The 7,819-nt window shown below is 36.8% G+C and overlaps 1 non-coding gene across 1 annotated transcript; it reads right to left on the reverse strand.

Annotated features, from left to right (window-relative positions):
- Window positions 1–345: 345 nt before the first annotated feature.
- On the reverse strand, window positions 346–447 carry LOC118895113. Its single transcript, XR_005019883.1, has one exon. It is a non-coding gene; the product is annotated as a U6 spliceosomal RNA (small nuclear RNA).
- Window positions 448–7,819: the final 7,372 nt, after the last annotated feature.

A 7,819-nucleotide genomic window follows, 5' to 3' on the forward strand; every position in this document is an offset into this window, starting at 1 on the left:
CACTGGCCTCATAACCTAGGAAGTATTTCTCCTTCAAACATCTGGAGGAGTTTTTGTAGCATGGTACAAACATTTGATAGAATTAGTAAGTGAAGACATCTCACTTGGAATGTTCTTTGTGCATAGGTTATCTTTAATAGATAGTGGACTATTTAAGTTATCTAATTATTGTTTTTCCAATTTTACTGAGAAATAATTGACATATATCACTGTAAAAGTTTAAGGTATACAGAATGATGGTTTGATTTATATAAATTGTGAAATGATTACCGCAATGGATTCAGCTAACATTTATCTTCTCATAGATATACAATAAAAGAAAAAAAAAGGAAAACAATTTTTTTCAAAATTATGGAATACTTCAGGAATTTGCATGTCATCCTTGCACAGGGGCTAATCTTCTCTGTATCATTCCAATTTTAGTATATGTGCTGCCGAAGCAAGCATGTTATTGAATTTTTGAATTAGCTTTGGTAGATTGTGACTTCTGCCGGTAATAAATTCTTTCTGTATTCATTTGGGAAAAAATATTTATTTTGCCTTCAGTTTTGAAATATATTTTCACTAGGTACAGAATTTTAGGTTGCTATGTTTCTACTTCAAACACTCCGTTATCTTTTTTCTTGAATGGTTCCTGATGAAAAGTTTGCTATAATTCAGATTTTGTTCCACTTTACTGTTTCACCTTTATTAAGCTGCCTTCAAGAATCTCTCCTTAGTTTTGGTTTTCAGCAGTTTGCCTGTGATATATACAAATATGTTTATATTATATTCTGTGTGGGGTTTTCTGAGCTTCATATATCTGTTGTTCATTATTGTTAATTAATTTCATAAATTCCCAGCCATTATCTATTCAAATATTTATTCTGTCTACTTCTATTTCTTTTGTCCTTCTGGGGATTCAATTATTTATATTTTTAGACCATTTGCTGTTGACCCACAGCTCTTGAATATTATGTTTGCATTTCTAACTCTTTTATTCACTTTGCATTTGATTTTGGATAATTTCTGTTGACCTACCTCCACATTTAGTCATTCTTCATCAATGGCATCCAGTCTGCTAATCAGCCCATTGAAAGAAATCTTCCTTTCTGATATCTTATTTTTCTTAATTTCTAATATTTTAATTTATCTCTTAAAATAATTTTTATCTCTCTGCTGCAAGTCCCCATCTGTTCCTGTATGTTGTCCACTTTTTTCACTAGATTTTTTAACATATTAATCAGAGTAATTTTAAACTACTGTCTAATTCATCTAAGATGTATATCATCTCTGTGTCTGGTTCTGTAGATTATTTTTTCTTCTTACAAGGAGTCTTTTTTTTTTTCTACTTTATGTGTATTATGCAACTTTTGATTGACTATTGAACATCACATATCAAAGAATAGTAGAGTCTGCTCTTTGAGGCAAATAGCTTTTATTCCCAGAGATGGGCATGACACTTCTCTCAGGCTATTAGTGGAGGTAGGGTTTGATTCAATCTAGTCAATAACTGAATTGGGTTTGGTTTTGTTGTTATTGTCATTATCCTCAGGGCATTATGGAATTCAAATACCTTCAGTGTTGGGTTGCCACTACCTTCTTAATGTAGAACCAGGGCTCCTGGGCCCACACAAAGCAGAAGGCTTCTAGTGTTCTTATTCTACCCTACACTTTCAGAAATCCCTGAATGTCTGAATCACAGAAAGAGTCTACACTCTTGTCCACTGGTGGGTTGCTCCTGCTTGTTACTTGGTGCTAGGTTTATGGTGGGGGTGAAAAGGGTGCTTAGTTCTCCTTGTCCAATCTCAGGCTCAGGCAAGGCTTGTTCACATGGGCCTTGTGGGTGAAGCATTTTCAGCGTTTCTTCCTCTTCTCCCTCCCATAGAAGCCAGATTTTTTAAAAAATCTGTGTCAGATTTTAGGCAGGAGATCATTTTCTGGCCCTTCACAAGTGGTAGCAGATCTTGCATTGTACTGGTGCAGAATTTTAGGACCAAGAGGTTTTTCTCCCCCTCCAACAGCATACTTGATGGCAACTGTTTTGTATCTTCCCTTAGTGGCTAAGAATTTTGTTTCATATGAGAGAAGGATCTGGTGAAGTAAGCTGTGTTTTTTGCTGTGTTTTGTCTCCCGTGTTATCAAATCACCTCCTGCATATCTGAGTTAGGAGGTAGAGAGGGGTTCTCCAATCTCCTGCCCTACACCCAGTCTCTCTCTGAGCATTTATTGTATTGATGGATCAGTGGAGAAAAGTTTGTGAGTGAAGACAAATTTTCCTTCTCTGTGGGGCTTTCAGTTTTTTTAAACTGAAATCTTCACCTACTCTTGGCCTTTAAGAAGTATTTACAGTACTGACTGGTTTTTTTCTTACATACTTCTATGACAGCAAGTATTCTTCCCACGCTCTGCCAAAGTTGAAAAGATTTGTGTCTGCTTTCCTCCTGCCAAGGGATCTGTCACTTTTCAGAATTCAGTTTTCTTGGTTGTCTTTTGACCTCAGCACTCTGATAGCTTTGGGATAAGTTATAACTTTGTAGATCATCTGCTTTTTCTCATCATTAGGATGGGAGCAAAATTCTTTTGCAGCTTTCAGCATCCTAAGTTGAAGAACCACCTGTTAGGATTTTCATTGGGATTAAAATCTACAGATCAATGTTGAAAGAATTTTCATCTATACAATATGAGTATTTTAATCCACTTAATTTAGTATAAAATTTTTGATTGGTTAATTTATAGCAATCATGGTTTTTATCATTGTCATAATATAATACTGTAAGTATCCACCCTTGCTGAAAATTTGCCTTACTGAAGTCCACATCTCCTCTGGTGGCAAAGGCAGGGAGCAAACGTGAAAGGAAGATAGTGATATCACCTTTTTTCTCCTTTCACAGGGCATAATAACACCCATTCAAAGTCAAACAGCTACTAATTGATTACAGATATGTCTACAACCCCAATCTTATTGACCCCAGTCCACGGGTCTTTCCACTACACACTTTTCAAATTTTTAATTTCTGTTCCTATAGCCAAACCTTTCAACTTTGAATATTTGTGCTGAATGTTTTGAAGAAAGGAAGGTCTTTACTTCTACAGAGTTTTTTCATATTCATTTTTATCAGTGCTTTTATTCAGGCCTATCATTTTTGTCACTTTACTTCCTATATACATTTGTATTCTTGGTAGTCTCTGGGATTTCATCACTTGAGGTTCTTTCTTTCATCAAAATTAGAAGAAAAAAAAGCTTTTAAAATTAAATAATCTAGCAGATAGGCCTTGCCATTCTCTACTTGAATTTGAAGTCCTGAAATTGGAAGACTAAGGCTGGATTTTAAGTTAGTTAGCTAGTCATCTTATAACTTAAACATGGCCATTGTCATGGAGCTGGAAATCAGGATCCAGATATGAGGGAAGGGGGACATTAGAACTAGGGATGGAGCAAATTACCCTATAGAAGGACAGTGGTAACAGCATTCAATGCAGTAAAATAAAATAGGTGTTGTCTGAAGTTTCTCCCAGACTTACTGCTTTCTTTCTACGCTTCATGTATATTTATAGACTTCTGATGGACTTCTCCTGGAAGGAGAAGAAGAGTTCAACAGAACTTGATAGTAAATAATTATAATAATTTCCAAAAAAACCAGTTAGTTAAGGAACAAGATTTCAATCAGGTTGTCTAACTCTGCAGCAGAGTTCAGCAAAATAAGGCCCACAGACTAAATCTGACCTGCCACTTATTTTTATAAATAAAGTCATATTGACACACAGTCATTTCTACTCCATCCTCCTTGTGCATCCATAGAGATATTTTAAACCACAAATTTAATCTTGTACTTCTTACTAAAAACCTTCTAAAGGCTTCCTGTTGCTCCAAAACTCTTTATATAGCATATAAAACTACTCATAATATGACCCCTGCTTACCTAAGCAGACTCCACATTTATCTCTATTTCCCATCTTATATTCTGTATTTCAATTGTGCATTTACTATACTTACTCTCTTGCCTCTGGGCCTTTGCACATACTTATCTTTGGCCTCAATCAACTCATCTTATCTCATCCTTCTGGTCCCAACATAGAAGTCCTCATTTCCTTGGGAAAGACCCAGACAGACACCCAAAAGTTCCATGTGCTCCCATAGAACCCAGAAAAACTGCTACCAACAGTGATCATACTGTTATCTATTTTGTTTGTGGTATATATCAGGGGTTGGTAAACTACATCCCATAGGCCAAATCCAGACTACTGTCTGCTTGTATAGTCCATGAGCTAAGAATAGTTTTCACTTTTTAAGAAAAGTGATATTTCACAACATGCCAAAAAATTATACAAAATTCAAATTTCATTGTCCATACATTCAGCCTTATTGGAGCCCAGCTACACTCATTTATTTACATATTGCCATTCACTAGGAAGGTGTTGCAGATATAAGGATAAAAGAGAAAATACTATCTCAGGCCCCCCAGCCTACAGCAACCACAATACCTTTCCCAGTGTGTGGCCCATAGAAAGCACTCAATAATTATTTATGGCATTAATAATGTGTGAATAAGTAAGTAAAACTATTTTGCCCAGGAATCGGCTGCAATTAAGCATAGAATCTAGCCAGATTTTTCAATTCCTAGCCGAGTACTCTCTGCAACTAGGTCAGGCCTCCTTCCCTATGATTTTAGAACAATATTACTCTTAGAGTAATCACGGAATTAAAATTCCTTCCAGTTGCTACATAGTCTTAGATAGTCCCTAGAATAGGGTTCTAATATGCTGAAGTGTTCCTAAGAAAACCTCCCCTGTTATGCCCACAAAGAGTAAATAATGATAGAGGATCACTTCTGTTCGGAGCTCCACTTATTTAAAGCAGCATTTTGATAAGTTCAGGCATACCTCAAAAGCACAGCTTATATGGAAAAAGTATATAAAAGCAAGCACCGTGATTAACCATATCCAGATGGGAGAAAAATGTGTTGACATTTCAGCAAGAACCATCTTCAGTTCAAGCCAAAAAAAATCCCTATTTATACTTTCTAGTCAGCCAAAATTTCCAGCTGCATGGATTCTCTGGTGAACAAACAGTCCAGTGCACAGAATAAGGCCACTGAAGAATGTGGCAGTAATCACAGACTGTAATTAAGCAGTAATGACCTCAACCTGAAGCTTTCTTCAGGATTAATGAATACCTGAGAAGCCAGTGGCCTGAGGCAGCCCTCATTCCATCCAGAATGCACTGGGATAAAGTGAGCACTATAAACAAAATGTGTTTCCAGTCTAAATCACTCCCCGAAGTTACCTTTTCCACTATTACGTCACAGAGTTGGATTTTTTATGACACTCATGGTGGAGAAAAAAAAATGAAGTTTAATCAAGAAAAGAGAAAGAAAAGTTTGGAATTCAGAAACAGTAGGGGATTTCTCTGGAGTGGGGAGGTGGAGGTGAGTGTGAACTATATTTAGTAGATTCAGCTTTAATTTTCAGTTTAGCTCTGAATCATAGGAGTAAGAATACTTATTATGTGCCAGATGATGCCAATAAATTTACCACTTTAGTAAATGTGAAGTGAAATAATGATTAATATCAATAACTGTTATAGTTATCATTACTATGGCTTTTTATGCCTTGGCTTAACTGATGAGAAGAGAGGGAAAAAGCAGACTATCAGGTTAGTAAGGTGAACATCAAAATATTAGCCATCATTTACTTGCTGCTTACTCTATGGCAGGCACTTAATGGGTATTCTGTCTCTTCCCTTAGAGGTTGAACATCATTATCTCCTTTTCATAGATAAGGAATCTGAGAATCAGAGAGGTTAACTAATTTGTCCTAGATCATTCTAATCAGTGTAGGGGTTGGGATTCAAGCCTGAGTTCCTCTGACTCCAAGGCCCAAACCTGAAATCACTATGTGCTATGAGTTCGCTGATCTGAAAGTTCTCTGTCAATCATTTAGAAGTAATGAGATAGGATTGTCAGGATGAATGTCAATGGGGAAACTGAAATGGTAGTAGAAGATCAAATTCATTAACAAGCTACTAAAAGGTCCTTTTATGTGTATCCGGAATGTTAGATGGGAAAACTCAAGAGTGACGAGGATTTTAATGTGGAGTCCGCTCTTTGTGCCATCCTCAGGGCTTGGTAGCACTTCTATGTCTTGATATGAATGTAGGAGCCCCATTGTAACCATAGGTTCCAAAAGGTACCCTACAGTCACACTAGCCAACCTCAGTCCACCATGTCGGAAATTTGTTCAGTAAAAGACTAAGGTTTATTTTTTAAAAGAAACTTAATTGTAAATATGCCTGAGAGAGTTACCGGTTGTGACTTAAATCCATAGTGAGATGGGAAAAACTGCTATTGGTATCTTTCTTAAAGATAAGAGCAGGAGGCTAGTTTTACAGCTTGAGGAATTAAATACTGTATTGGATTATAAAAAATCCTTTATATGAATACTAAAATAAGGAAAAGGAGAGGTGGGAAAGGGCATATTTATTTGTCTGCTGCAGACAAACATGGAAAAGATAAAGTAACCAGATGCCTACCTCCCTATTCTCACCGCCTGGTCCCAAATTGGGTAGCCAGGCATACCTTCTTCCTTAGGATAGAGGGGTCTGATGAGCGAGAAAACATGAAAGATGTTTTGGACAACTGTTGGGTTGGCCAAAAAGTTCGTTCTGGTTTTTCCATGAGATGTCATGGAAAATAGTAACAATGGTTGACTTCACCGAGACTTTATTTTCAGGTATGTCTTATTCTTTTAGGAGAAATGAAAGCCTATAGTGGGGTCGCAGAGCCTCCTCCAAAGACACAAAATGTGACGGGTCCATTCCACTCATGGACTGTTCCTCAGTGTGAGAAGCAGACCTGTTCCTAGTGGTCCCTTTCTTCCTTGTTGTTACATCACTATGACCTCAACTGATTTACCTTACTTAGGAAGACAACATTTGGCAATATTCAAGCAAACAAAACCTTGGCAGCCAGGTCTCAGATACTAGGGTAAAATTATGTTTGAACTATGGTATTTTTAAGCCAAAACATACTCAGTTCTTAAACTAAACTTTATATGACCTCTGCCTTCCTTTTTCCAAGGGGAGAAAAATTTAAGACTATTTGGGGGGAAATTCTCAATACTTTGAGACCATTTGCTTCACCTTTCCTCATTTTCAAGGTCAGATAATCACAAACACAACTTGAAAAATCTCCCATTTGGCCATGAGCTACCAAATTCAGAGAGTAAAGTAGAGTGAACAGAAAGAGAAGAGTGAAGAAGCTATAGACATGGATGACTAACTTTACTTAATTTGTAATAAATAGAAATCTTGCAAACTTTTCAAAGCAGAAAATTATCTTAACATTCAAACACAATGGCCAAGATTGGGACAGAAGAGTGTCACTTCTGAATGGGTAAGAAACCTGTTTGCAAACTGATGCTAAGGCAATAATTAGAGAGAGGAGAGGAGAGGGTGAAGAGGAAAGGACAGGGGTACGTATGTGGGAGAGGGAGAGAGAGAGAGAGATGGGGGCAGGGAGGAGGAGAGTTACTGAATAAAGAGTTCAATAAAGAGTCACTAAATTTAATAATTTTTCTAAATTATGAATAATTTACAATCTAAGGTCTAGTCCCATTCAAGTCCCAGTCTGGGCTCCCTAGTACAAGATGAGTGTTGAAAGGAGTGAAAAGGAGATAATAAAATCCATCCTCAGCTTCTGGTTATAGAATATAGAGGAAAAGAAGCACAATGATTCTATGCCTCTCTGCTGATATTGTTACCTAAAAGACATTTCCCTCAACCACAACTGGTTAGCTGTTAATTTTGGAAATAGTAAAAGACCCCAGGTGGGAATTAATT

Source organism: Balaenoptera musculus, chromosome 4 (genome assembly GCF_009873245.2).
Source record: "Balaenoptera musculus isolate JJ_BM4_2016_0621 chromosome 4, mBalMus1.pri.v3, whole genome shotgun sequence".
In the NCBI taxonomy this organism is placed as follows: Eukaryota; Metazoa; Chordata; class Mammalia; order Artiodactyla; family Balaenopteridae; genus Balaenoptera; species Balaenoptera musculus.